Source organism: Tiliqua scincoides, chromosome 3 (genome assembly GCF_035046505.1).
Source record: "Tiliqua scincoides isolate rTilSci1 chromosome 3, rTilSci1.hap2, whole genome shotgun sequence".
Taxonomy (NCBI): Eukaryota; Metazoa; Chordata; class Lepidosauria; order Squamata; family Scincidae; genus Tiliqua; species Tiliqua scincoides.
The window spans coordinates 26,100,202-26,114,607 of NC_089823.1; the positions used below are offsets into that span (position 1 = coordinate 26,100,202).

Below are 14,406 nucleotides of genomic sequence, written 5' to 3' on the forward strand. Positions count from 1 at the left end.
CTTTGTGGCGTGGGTTAAAATGGGTTTTCGTACATTTTTCTGCCATGTTGTTGCTGGCACAATTCTTGGGTATTGTTTGCGTTTGTATGGTAGAAACGCCAGCTTCTTCCCAAAGGAAAACTTGTGCTGATTTGGTGCTATGTTTGAAATGCATGTCAGGACATTTCCCCCCTCCTAGCTTCCCATTAGCATTGAGAAAGAAACTAATTGGCTGCTAGGGAATGTTCAGCAACTTGGAGGTCCCAAGCCATATCTAACACCCTCAGAAGGGTTGCACTTGGCCCTGAGTCATCAGTTCAGAGGCAAAAGAGAAGTTCTCAATTCTTACTGTCAAAATGGGAAAAAATGGACTTTTAAACAAATGGATAAGAGAGCACTAATACAGTGGCTGGGAGACTGGGCAGCAAATCAGGAAGCCCTGGATTTGAATCTCACCTCTGCCATGTATTTACCAGGTGGCCTAAGGAAAGCAACTCCTTCTCATCCTCTGCATGCCCATCTATAATACCCATATTATAATAATACTCATTTAAGGTCAAGATAGACGTGATTCCAAAAGTATGAAGTCCGTGTGTACTTCTATGGGGAAGCTCCTGTTTTGTGTGTGCATGTATTTAAAAAGCCAGTGGTGGGGAAGACCCCAGTCAGGTCCAGGATATGTGGGGAGTGGGATGTTTATTTGTTGCCCTCCTGCGTGTCCTGTTCCTGACTTGGATTGCCTCGCATCAGCATGTTTCCCCCCCCTTTCAAAAAGCAGGAACTTTTGCTTAGAAGCATGATTGGATTGTGTGCTTTTGCTTGCATGTCTAGTTTGACCTTTATATGTTCATTTTAGGATTACAACAGGATAATGCATGCAAAGCACTTTGAACCGTAAAAAGCAGCGTACAAATGCTTGTTTTTAAAATAAACGGTTGGAGTAAGCGACAAAATCGCTATTAAAGGCAATAAAAATGCTCTTCAGTTTGCCATAAAATGGTGAACAATGGAATGGATTTCCGACAAAAAAGACAGAAGCCCTGTTCATATGACCAAACAGTGGATATTGAATATCCACTGTTATGTGGATATTCAAGGGAAGTATATTCAAGGGACTAAGGGAGCAGGATTAAGCAGCAAGCCTTGTTGCCAGCATCTCTAGCTTCTTTAGCTCCTCTTCACTGATCGCAGTAGCTTCGTTAGGGAGTGTGGGTTGCACTGGGTGATACACATGGGGGGTGACACCACTACTGGTCAAAATTGTTAAAATCATGGTCTTTAAGAATAATACTATCCTGTTATGTATCATTCAGTGCGTAATTTCATGCACAAAGCAATGAAACAAACCATGTTGAAATATCTCTATATTTTTTCAAACATTTTAGCCAAAAAAACCCAGTGGGGGTGGTTTTGCTGCACCCACCACCTGGTACCCACTGCATGGGAGGAGGTCCATCATGAGAGTGATGCATTGGTCTCCCATACTGGGTGATGCAAACCCTGGTGATGCCACTGACTGATCTTACAACTCATGCATGCAAAAGCTGTCCCTGTGCAGTTGGGAGCACTGCCACCTGTTCTGTATATTCAGTATCCCTTGTTTGGTTCCATCAGTGTCATCCACTCATGTATACATGTTGCATTGTGCTCTGTTTAATTTAGGTGAGGGTGGTGTACAAAAGGGAGACAGGATTTTATAGTCACATGGAAGAGGGACTTAACCAAGAAACACGATTTCTCATGTTTGGTAAATGAAACCAAGGTCAATGGACAACAGGCCAACACTGCCATCAGATGGTAGAAGAAATTGGAGCTAGAAGGTGACAGGCAAATTACAGCAACTTTTAGCTTGTTGTTGGTTGGCAACCTTCAGCCTCGAAAGACTATGGTATAAGCCTACAGTACCTGGTATTCCCAGGCAGTCTCCCATCCAAGTACTAACCAGGCCTGACCCTGTTTAGCTTCTGAGATCAGACGAGATCGGGCATGTGCAGGGTAGACAGCAAGGCTGAGATGGAGCTAGAATTTGAGGTTACTGTAATTTACAGCACAATCCTAACTTGTTGGAACAGGCAGGCCGGTGGGCCTGTTCTGTATCCAGCGCAAGTTTGGGGCTGGCTGTGGCTTGGCCCAAGGCAAGGGGAAATAATTCTCTTTACCCCAGTTAGAGCCACAGAGGCCTCATTGGGTCTACTTGGATCTGTGTCACCTGAAGAAGTGGCGCAAACCTGAGCAGCCTGGAGCTGCCCAGGGCTGCCCAGGAATGGGGCTGGGATCCGGCATAAATGCCAGATCCTGGCCCTGCTTCTTGCTCCAGCAAGATGTGAACATTGTGTCACAACCCACCACAAAGTACAAGGTGGGTTGCAGTGTTCACAAGTTTGGGAACCACTGGTTTAAACTTTTGGAAAATGAATTTAGATTTTATATTTGGGAAAGAGCTCTAGTTCAAATAACAGTTCAGTAATACAGAGAGGATTTGTCTCTCAATGGCTCTTTGGCATGATGACTGTATGGAACATGTTTCTGAATCCCATTTGCTGGAGAATGACCTCAGGAGGAAACTATTGCCATTGGGCCCTGTTTGTGAGGCCTTAGGAAATCCATGTTTGGCATTGTGGGGTATAGGACTAGATGAAATTTTGGGTTGATCCAACAAAGGTAGTATTATATTCTTTTGCTTTTAGCAATGTCTGGGAAGTTTGTGGCTGTCTTTCCCTGGAGGTTTTTGAAGGCATGTTAGGTGGGATTGCCAACTTTTATTTTCAAGTAGTTTAGCCTCTGAGACTGAGTTCCCCTCAGCATATGAAAAATCTTTTTCTGTATGGAAGCAGGCATCTTAAAAAGGAAAGGCAGTATGCATAGTGGTGCCCTCTAGAGTTAGCATTCTTGTTTACAAATTCTTTCTTTTTAGCGAAATCAAACACAGAAATGAACGTGCAGTTTAAAGTGACAGTTCATTGCTGATTTCATCATTCTATCTGTAAATGTGAACTAAGAAGGTTCAGGAGGTGTCTTTATTCGCCAGCAAGTAATATTGGTTTGGCCTGCATATACAGTAAAATATTTACAGGCCATTCGACTTGTTAGACAACGGATCTGAAGAAATCCTAAACTCTCTCTTGGGTCCCTCTTCCATACCCATGTGGCTAAAGCAATGCAGCTTTGGTCTTGTGGAACACTTTGCCAAACATGAGCCTTGTGGCGTGACCTTCTTTCTGGCCCATGTACGGTTATCGTGTAAGCCTTGTTTATGTCATTGCCAATGGCAGCAGCCAATAAAAGCATTAGCTAACTAATCTTATAATAGCTTTGCAGGCAGGGGCTCTCATTACCGCCAACAGTGGAATTTGGTTTTCCATTAACAAAACAAACAAATACCTAGAGACCAGTCCTGCAGAAAAATATACCAGAATAGAGAAAGGCAGTAGTTTGGTGGCAGAGCGGTTATTTGCATGCAGATGGTCCCAGGTTCGATCCTTCACGACTCTAGGTAGGGCTGGGACCGACCCTTGTCTGCAGCCCTGGAAAGGCACTGCCAGGGAATATAATTAGTACCGATGAAGATGGATCAATGGTCTCACTTGGTGTGAGGCATCTTCATATTATTATTTTTATTCTAATCGGTGCCATATCAACTCTATCTTTTTCTGATCTGTTCCACATCAACCAAAGCAGCAAAGAACATTATAGTGAACACTGAACACCACAGAAGAACTCTCTGCTTTGTAGAACATGGTGCATAGCAGTGCATGTTTTAAAACCAGGTTAAATGAGTCATGAAGTGAAGTTAATAAATGTTCTAGGGTGCAGTAAAATGGACATAAGCAGAGCTGAATGAACCAAGAAAAGATGGGGGAGACTTCACTGTAGGAACACTGAGTTTTAATGGATAACATCCAACAAGGGAGCTGGCCAGAAGGGTTCTTAAAGATCCTCCAAAGCTGGAACAGAAATGGGAATCAATGGCCACACTTATCCTGGTGTTCTCTCACCTGGATAGACCATAGCTTAATGCTGGAGCACACATGTTTTACATGCAGAAGTTCCCAGATTCAATCTTTAGCATCTCCATATAGGGCTGGGAAAGATTGTTATCCACACCCTGAGAGCCTTTATAGACAATACCAAGCAGGATCAGTGGTCTGACTCGGCATAAAGGCAGCCTAGTTCCCATTGATTCAGGCTGCATCCTTATCCACATTGACCTGGGAATAATCTCCATTGGCTATAATTCTACCTGCTTCTGAGTAGACATGCATAAATTTGGGCTCTCAGTGGAACTATATTGGGCAATGCAATCAATGAGTCACTTCTTGTAGATGTTAAAAAAGGTTTCTGTATCTTTTTACACAGATGACAACAAAGCAAAGCAATGCTGCTTAGCTCTGCAATTGTCTGCATCTGTTTACTTTGGAACTGTGCCACTATAGCTATAACCTCAGCAACCTCATTGATGAGTCTTTATAGCCGGAATTGGAAATGCTCATTTATGGATATTGACTCTGTGTGTATGTGTTGTAGGCATGTTTTAAAAGGAGTGTTCCTGGAGCTCTTTCTAAAGAATTTTTCTACATAATAAATTTCTAAAAAAAGATTTCTAACGAGAAATGCCTACAGTGATGATGATAAATAACCTAAAAACAACTCTGTAGTTGTTAAGGGAACTCTGTGTGAATGTTCCAGTATATGAAGTACTGCAAAGCAGTTTGGAGAAAATGCATTTGGTAATGGTGGAATAAATTTAAAACCTGAAAACCCTCCAGAGTTTGCATAACAGAGCTGGGAAAGGAAAGTATTGACCATCAGAAGCAGCAAAAAGGCAAATTAATAGCAAATATTTCTAAGATCCAGATATTTAAATCTGGATATCTGTAAAATAATGATGCAACTGCTTCAGGAATTTGTAGAAGGCAAATCTCTATAAGCCTGATTGTTTGTTATTGAAATTCTTTGTGCAAAAAATTAGTTGACAACTATAGAAGCATCTCAGGAATTTGTCTTCCCTAATGTTCTTTATTCTGATGTATTATTTTGAGCATGAGTGTTGTAGTTGCCATAACAAGTAATAAATAAAAGATAATGGACGATAACCATATATCAAGCAGAGAAGAGGGATGAAGAGGGTGTCTCTCAGGAACTGGTGCTAGACCTGGCTGTAATTAATGACTCATCAGGATAAAGAGCGGGTTAATTAAATTTGCAGATGATTCAAAATCAGGAGATAGTGTGTAAACATGAATAATTCAAAAATAGTATTTTTACCGAACATATGTATTTATCCTGAAGAATGCAAAGCATGTAAATAATTTTCTTTGTCACTATCCAGTGGTACACAGTGTTCTCCCAGATAAAAACCTGGATGGAGTGTAGGTGTAATATTATGCCTGTGTTGATACAATTGCTTTTCAATGCAAACATGAGTAATAATGGAAAATGGGGGGGGGGGGGGAATGCAACTCTTTATTGCACACTTTATTTTATTGAGCTGTTCCATTTAAATGTTCACTTGTTGAAAACTCTATACTCTCTTAGCCTAAATGCCCAGGGGAGAAACCACTGGTTTAAAATGAATGCACAGTAGATATATTTTAACAAGTAAAACATCACAGCTGCTAAAACCACCACTCCTGTACTGACCAGCATAGACTTGGTCACCAAGGAACAGCTTTAAGTGGGTTCAAAGAGCCTTATAGCACTTCTGACAGACTCTCTTGGGTTCCCAGTGAAAGGACTGCCTCACAGCTGTGGAGCATATTTCCCCAGGGAATCGCTTTTCCCTGCTCCTTTCTCTTCTCCCACAGTTTTGTACCTTCTTCCCATTCATTAAAAATGCTTCATTAATCACAGTGGGTCAACACTGAGACAGCAGGCATCACAAGGACTAATTTCAGAATTAATCTAGCTGATCAATACTCTGCTCTTGAACCACCTCATCCAACAGCTCTGTGCCAAGAGAGATTAACTTATATATTTACCTACCTGATAGGTCAGATACGTGACGGAGAAATCATAATTGTATGCCTTATGAGACTTATAAAGTGGTTTATGTATACTTTATACATGACTGTTTCCTCTTGTGGAGAAAAAAAAAGAAAAGCTACCTTGGCTTGACTAGACACTGGAGATCTCAACTTGTTCTATCCTCTCTTTAAAGACAAATGGGAGCTCTGTGTTTACTCTATCTCTGTTAGAATTCAATTAACCTGCACAATTTGTAACACTGACCTATACAGACACCCCAACGAGATGCGGATTGAAGCATTTTGTTTCTGATCACATCTGTCTTCACAATAACCCTCAGAGTTTCCCAACCTTAACTTTTAAATTCTTATCTGGCTGTTTTATGTCCCATATTTTCTCTTGGTTGAAAATTTTCATGTACTGAATTCAACCATTGATTCATCCGGCTCAACAGTGTCTATGCTGACTCGAAGCATTTGAACCTGAGGTCCTCTGTGTGTAAAACGACATGTACCCCACTATTGGGCTAATACCCCTTCCTCTATAGGGAACATGAGGTTTGCATCTGCACCCGTGTCCATCAGCCACTTTAGGTTTGCTTGGGAGCACCATCAAACTCAGTGGGATTTCTAAATAAACATACAGGTATTTTGGATTGTATTGTCAATCATTGCTTTGGACCATAGGAATTGTCTGTGGCTACATAATTCACCCATTATGCTGTGAATTCACATATGCCATTAGACATTGTTGCATGTGTTATGTTGTCCATTACTAGCTAAGCCAGGCTGAAAAGGGTACATAAGAACATAAGAACAGCCCCACTGGATCAGGCCATAGGCCCATCTAGTCCAGCTTCCTGTATCTCACAGCGGCCCACCAAATGCCCCAGGGAGCACACAAGACAACAAGAGACCTGCATCCTGGTGCCTCCCTTGCATCTGGCATTCTGACATAGCCCGTTTCTGAAATCAGGAGGTTGCACATACACATCATGGCTTGTAACCCATAATGGATTTTTCCTCCAGAAACTTGTCCAATCCCCTTTTAAAAGCACCCAGGCCAGATGCCATCACCACCTGCTGGCACCACAGACGGACCACATGATGGCACCACAGACCGACCACACGCTGAGTAAAGAAATATTTTCTTTTGTCTGTTCCAACTCTCCCAACACTCAATTTTAGTGGATGTCCCCTGGTTCTGGTGTTATGTGAGAGTGTAAAGAGCATCTCTCTATCCACTCTGTCCACCCCCTGCATAATTTTGTATGTCTCAATCATGTCCCCCTTCAGGCGCCTCTTTTCTAGGCTGAAGAGGCCCAAATGCCGTAGCCTTTCCTCATAAGGAAGGTGCTCCAGCCCTGTAATCATCTTAGTTGCTCTTTTTTGCACCTTTTCCATTTCCACTATGTCCTTTTTGAGATGCGGCTACCAGAACTGGACACAATACTCCAGGTGTGGCCATTCTACCATAGGTACAATGAGGACAGGCTGAAGCTTGGCTGAAAAAGAAACACTGGGGGGGAGTGTGGCTCTATCTACCTGCTTAATGTTCCACTACATTTGCTGAAAACTCTTGTGAGGTCTTTTATCTTTGACAAGATACTGCACTCAATGCTACTGTAGAATTGACTGCAGAATCCTAAGAAAAGTATTAAGGTTTAATGGCAGGGCTGAAACCTGGCATGTCATTTATACCCCCTGAAGCATTATGATTCTATTGGAAGTGCATCTGAAAATGAACTTCTACATGGTTATGCAAATTCACAGAGCATCAAGGCTCTACCACATGCTCCAAAATGAAGACTGAGGGGATTTAGGAAAAAAAAATGTTTCCAAAACCTGGAACCGCTTTGTTAAAACATTCTCTGCAGCTGCTGGTTTTGTGAGCTAATGGCTCATTCATGTGAGGATCTACATTTTTATATCATATCATAATTATTATTCTCCCTAGAAATATCCAGCTGGGTGAACCTCAGTAGAAAGAGCAGCATCATGGAGAGCAGGGATTAGGCTTTTCTCCATTGTGGCATTCTCCATTGTGGTGAAGGGGATGCAAGCCAGAGAGGCAGTCTGAACAGCTCAGCTGCTGACGGTCTTTGTAATTGCTAATCTCTTGGGGCTGCATTGTGGAATGAACTTAAGTGCTCCCACTGCAACCACCAGATCAGAGAACAAAACACTTGATTTGCTGTCAGTGCAAACTCGTACCTTAGTAAAGCCATAGTAGTTAAATAACTTGTTTTCCATCGTCTTGATTATCGCTGTTTTCAGTCTCTCATCTATTCCTATGGCATGAAGCTCAAAGCAGAGAACATTACTTACAGAAACTGAAGCAAAGCGTACCTTCTTATGATCAGTGCAGATGAGCGCCTTCCCAGATATTTACAGCACCTGTACCCAGCATATGCAGTCCCAGACAAGATAACATCTGACCTACAGATCACATATGACACACCAAAACTTTTCCTCTGCATTTCCCTTAGGATGAGTGACCTGTGTGTACAGTATTTGCCACATGGCAGTAGCCTGGTAATGTGTGTAGTCATAGAGCATCTTCTCTGGACCATCAGTCCAAAGGTCTTTCTAATCCAGCACCCTGCTTCCCACAGTGTCCAGTTAGAAGCCTTTGGGAAACCCACTGGCCAGATAGGAAGACAAAAGCCTGGGGTTCAGGCAAAGTCTTATTTGCCTAGCCATTTTCTCAGGGAATGTGGCTAAGAAACATTCAGAAGGAAAAGATCCTTCCTGTGTGTGGGATAATTACAGTGTTCCTTTGCCAGAAGCCTGCCAGTGCTAAATCAAAGTGAAAACTGAACTAAACTTTCTCTTACCATTTTTTTGTTTAAATTTGATCTCACTGAAAGAGTATTCAATTTATAGATTGTATGCAAGGGGAGAAAAACCATAGCCAGATATTTGGATGATGGTTGCAGTGCTAGGGGTACCCTGGCAAGGGAGTAATCCATGTGGATAATCCCAAACATTAATATGGGCAGCTTCATAGGCCTCAAGTTAACTGTATTAAATATTAACAAAATTTGATGCTATTTAAAAATAAGTGCTTGTCCATTATCCCAGTGCTTTGCACTCATTCGCTGAAACTGTGAGAGGCAGGAGTGTGTTTATTTCTTTAACTGAGCAGTTTGATGGGTTGCTGCTGCTGCTGCTGTTACACTTTTATGTCTGTTTCCACAAGGCAAGAAACTAGAGTCTGACTTATTTTAGCGCTTGGCTGAAATGTCCCCTTTCTCCATTCACAGCCCCATTTATAGGCCTCAAGGAGGACATTTAAGGGGTGTTTAAGGGGTGTTTAAGGACATTTAAGGGATGCAGTTTTAAGGGATGGGATGCAATTTTCATAGGAGACTTGCCAACATTTTTCCTGGTTGGTGCCATTTCTCTCTTCCCCCCCCCCCCCCAGTAATGCACCATGGAAAGATGCTGTGTTGTGTCACTTGAGGGGCATTTGGGGGAAATGACCAACAGCTGGTCAGAGGAGCACTGTTGTCATAAAATATGCAGAGGTGGCAAACATATAGTTGTGTTTTGCCCTACCTCTCACCTCTTACCCCCACCCCCCAGATTTCAGAGGACAACTTCTAGCTCACTCTACTTTTTTAAGAAATAGTTTAACATTCAGTTCTTCTATATTTTTGTGGAAATCAGGTCCCCAACAGTTATGACCCTGCTGCAGAGAAACAGTTATGAGCAATTGGTTCCATCAAACTGGGATACATGGGGAATGGGGGGGGGTGTCTGTGTTTAATATTTAAATTTAATTTCCAAGTGGATTTACAAAACCTGCATTGTGTGGATAGGAAATTGCATCAGTAAACCCAGCATTGGATACTGAGATGTATTCAATCACAGTTCTTTGGAATGGAAGGGCATTCTGGAGAGTGGAATTCTACAATATAGTGGATAACGGTGTCTCAGTAGGATATTGATGGTTGTTTTGATGATCTGGGTCACTGTAATGGGTGAAAGAAAATTGGTTTACATTCATTCACTTCAAGCTTGCATCATTAAGCAAGAATGCTCCATAGAAGAAAGTTTAATGGCATGTTTGCGTGACACCTCCATTATATCTTATTTGTTTGTTATTTATGGTATTATTGCTGTAGAACAATAAAAAGCAGTATAGATGTGGGGACAAATGTGGAAAGCATGTCAGGCTATATCAGTGTCAGAATGCTTTTAAGTATGAAAATTTTAATGAGCAGAACTGATGAGGTGACTCACATACTTCCTTACCTACAGGGCTCAATCCCCCAAGCATCTCAAACCTTAAATATCAATACATTTTCTATGCAAGCTCCAGTGAGGCATATTTAGATGATCATCAAAGCTTTGCCCTATTGGCATGATAGCCATTGCCTCATTCTTCTGAATGTATACCTCTCCCTCATTCATTTTTTGGATCAACAAGAGGACCATGATCTGAGTGCAAATGGTATATCAACCAAACTGAAGTTATGCAGGACTTGTCTAACCAGTGCTTGGATGGGACATCCCCTGGGAACCTCATGTACACTGTGTTGAATTTCAGTATGGAAGAAAGGCAGGGTGTCCGATGGATGGATGGATGGATGGATGGATGGATGGATGAGTAAATGAATGAAATATGGTTGAATTGAACTAGGGTATCACAACCAACACTGTGCAAAACAGATATAACTCCAGGCTAGGTATAAAATGCACACAAAGTATTGATCAAATTATACAAATTTCATCTTGCCAACTATTTCAATGTAATATAAAATCTATATCTAGATATGCCTGTGAATCAAAATTAAACCAGTCAAGCTAGTAGAAAAGTTCCAAATCTACATTTTTGCTTCATAGATTGGTTAAAGATGAAATCATTTCATTTCATCCAGTCCTAAGGTTGTTTCCCAAGGTGGTCTTTTGTGAGCAGTCTTGTTTGTGCATGGGGAAAGATGTGATTTTTACTGATCCTCATCTTCCCTCTGCAGCCCACTGTGCTCACCCCCCATATTTGTTCCAGTAGGTTGTGGGGTCCTCAAGAACAGATATTAAGGAAACCACAGAAGGAAATGAGGCTTCTTCCATTCATGGAAGAAGAAAAGAGGATACAACTTTTAGAAATTGTGTCAATCAACTAAAAACTGCTGAATGTGTTTTGACTTCATCTTCAGCAGTTTCAGTTCTTCACCTTCAAAAGTCATGCAAATTTGAATCTAGATGTTGTTAAAAATCTCTTAAAAGTTTCATTCACTAGAAAAAATGGGGTTCAAAAGTGGTGCAGATCTTAGGTTTTTGTATCCATTGTAAAGAATGTATTAGAAGTGCTATTTCAGAACAAACAAAACCTGAGCCTAATTGTGCCAAAATGGATATTTTGTTCATTTGTTACAAAACAAATGCAAAGGAGTTGTAGATGGAAACAAATAGCATATATGATCATTCCGTTTGGAAAGGTGGAAATTATGGGGAAGCAATGGAGTGCTAGTCTCCATATCAAGGTGCTAGTCCTTTAAGGGTGCAATCCTAACCCCTTATGTCAGTGCTTTCCAGCACTGACATAAGGGCAATGCAGCTCTGACGTAAGGGAACAAACATTCGCTGACTTTGAGGAGGCCTCCGTGAGTGACACCCAACTGCAGGATGCAGCACATGCCCCATTGGCACGGCTATGCCAGTGCTGGAAAGCACTGACATAAGTGGTTAGGATTGTGCCCTAAGGATCTGCATTCTTCAACAAGAGGAAGAGCCTGAAAGAGATGGGCTGGAAAGTGTAAGAGGATGATATTGATCTGTCCAGGGTACTGAACTACTTCTGTCTGATCATTCCTGTTCCCTGATATGGAACTCCTGTTCCTGCCTTTTCTCTCTGCTAGATTTCCTGCTAGATTTCCATCATCCTACCTGTCTGTGGGCCGAGTTTTGTCAGGCTGGACAAAGAGTGGAAAACAGAGATGTCAGTATCACACTATTTTCAAAGGAAGAATGAGTACTAGATACACTAGTAAATGCATCTAAATTTAAATGAGCATTCCCAAATTTTGTGGGGAATCTCTTGTAAACTGCCTACTTGACAGAGCAGGTATGTTCTTAGCTATATTTTTATTTACTGGTACTGTGATCACTATTTTTGTATTGTTATTGCTGACTCTGAACCTAAAAGAAACGGTGTGCTAGTTGTACAAATTAAACCAGTACTTAGTAAACAATATATGACTGTTTTAGTATTTAGTTTGCCTTGGGTACACTCAATTTAAAAAACAAAAACAAAAGAGAAATATTATTATAAATATGAAGACCTAATAGAGACAAATGGAGTGGATGGGCAGAGTATGAACAAGTTGAGGGCCAGACCTTTGTCATGTCCCAGGTTCCAATGGCCATTGACTTAGAAATTTCATTAGTGACTGTTGGAGAGAGATCAGGGGGAATTGGGAGTTCTGCTCTCCCAGTCCATATTTGGATGGGTTTTTTTTCTTTTTCTTTTTTGTAAGTAACTTATTAATCTGACATGTACAGTCTCTCTTAATGTGGTATGAAACTGATGGATAGCTTTTGTTGTTGTTGTTGGGCACTTAGAAAGGTGAACTTTTAGTTGAAAAGCGGTATATAAATACTGTTAATAATAATAATAATAATAAAGGTCATCTATGGCAGGGGTGTCAAACATAAGGCCCCCGGAAGCTTTTTATCCGGCCCTCAGGCTCTCAGCTGCTGAGGTGTTACAGCTGAAATGGCAGCCCACATGAAAATTGGGCTTTACCAAATCTTGAAATATGAACAAGATTTGCGTATTGTCTCTTCTGTCATTTGCAGTTAATGTGTTTCTATATGAGAACAGGGTCTGATTTCTGGCCATTAGCTGCTTAATGATGTCACTTTCTGCTTAATGACATCACTTCCGGCCCTCAGCTGAAGCCCTGAATGCTAACTTCGGCCCTCTGTATGAAACAAGTTTGACACCCCTGATCTATGGTGTGGAGGGATGGCAGCAATACTCAGAGCTCTGCTTTTCAATGTCTGAAAACTGAATGCTATTCAGTGCAAGTCTGCTTGTGCTTTTTCTTCGTAACCTTATTGTAGAGCTTGCAAAATTAATTTCAGTCTATTTCAGATCTACGGGGCAATAAGGCTATTGATTTTTCTACCATTTAGTAGAATGTCTTATTGCACTTTTAAGTCTGAATGAAGAAACAGAAGCCTTCAAAAATTAATTAATTACCATTTTCTTTTTGGTCAGTTAATTTCTCTATTGAGGGTGTTATGGGAATTGGAACATAGAGCAGTTAAGGACAGCAGTCACCAAACCAAGAGCCCTGCAGATTTGGTGGAGGAGCCGTATCTCAGTGGTAGACCATATGCTTTATACTGAGAATGTCCAGGTTCAATCCATGGCATCTCCAGCTAGATGGAACTTGGGCAACAGTTTGGAAAGACTTCTGCATGAGACCTTGGAGACCTACCACCAATGAGTGCACTAAGATGGACCAATGGTTTGGATCATTTTACATAGAGTTCTTAGTGGCACCAATTGCTTGCTTTTGTGCGCCACCACAGTTACTCATCGGAGGAAGGATCTATAGGCATTTCAAGTTGGGACATTTGCACCACAGCCTGCTCTTTGGAATTAGATGACACCAAATGGCCAATTCCATTCCAATCCCATCTATTTCTGCACTTAGTTCACTGATAAAAGCGATCCTTCTCAGTACTTGCATGGCCCAGGAAACTGCCAGCACGGGGCCTGATTGCCTGATGTTAAAGATGCAATCCTATACACACTTAAGGTGTAGGTTTCTCCTACACAGTCGTATCCAACTCTAGGGGGCAGTGTTCATCTCTGTCTCCAAGCCAAGGGAGCCAGCATTGTCTGAAGACATCTCCCGTGGTCACGTGACCAGCATATATACTTATCTAACAGTAAATCTCACTGAACTCAGTGGGACATACTTCTGAGTAGATTTGCATAGGATTGTGCTGTAAGTGAGAGAAACTTTTAGAAGAGTTAGAACCTAGTCCTGGGCTCGGCGTGCCGGCTCACCAGTGGTGCGCATTGTGTAGGTCATATCACTGGGCGAGCGCCAGTGGTAGCCCAGTACTGGAAGGCACCAGGCTACCACCGGGTAGGTGCCCAGCTTCTGCCACTCAGCAGTCACGTGGACTGCAGAGCAGCGGAGAGGTAAGCAGGGGCGTGGGGAGAGGTGGGGAGGAGGCGTTCCGCGGAGGGGGGAGATGAGCAGAGGGTGGATGGAGGATGGGGGGAGGCATGTCAGAGACGCGGGGGAAGGCATGCTGGGGGGATGGAGCAGGGATGGAGGGAGGCACAACCGAATCCAAAGCCTCTGTGTAGGGTTTGCCGCCTTACACAGAGGCTCTTGATTCACCACCCACCTTTGGGTGGGTGGTGAATTGAGTAGCCCCATTGCGAAGCTACTGCACTTACCCAAGGGACGGGGATGAATGTCCCCTTCTC

At 42.1% G+C, this 14,406-nt stretch overlaps 1 pseudogene; it reads right to left on the minus strand.

Annotated features, from left to right (window-relative positions):
* Window positions 1-1,872: 1,872 nt before the first annotated feature.
* LOC136646123 (5S ribosomal RNA) lies at window positions 1,873-1,987 on the minus strand (annotated as a pseudogene).
* Between the last annotated feature and the right edge of the window lie 12,419 nt (window positions 1,988-14,406).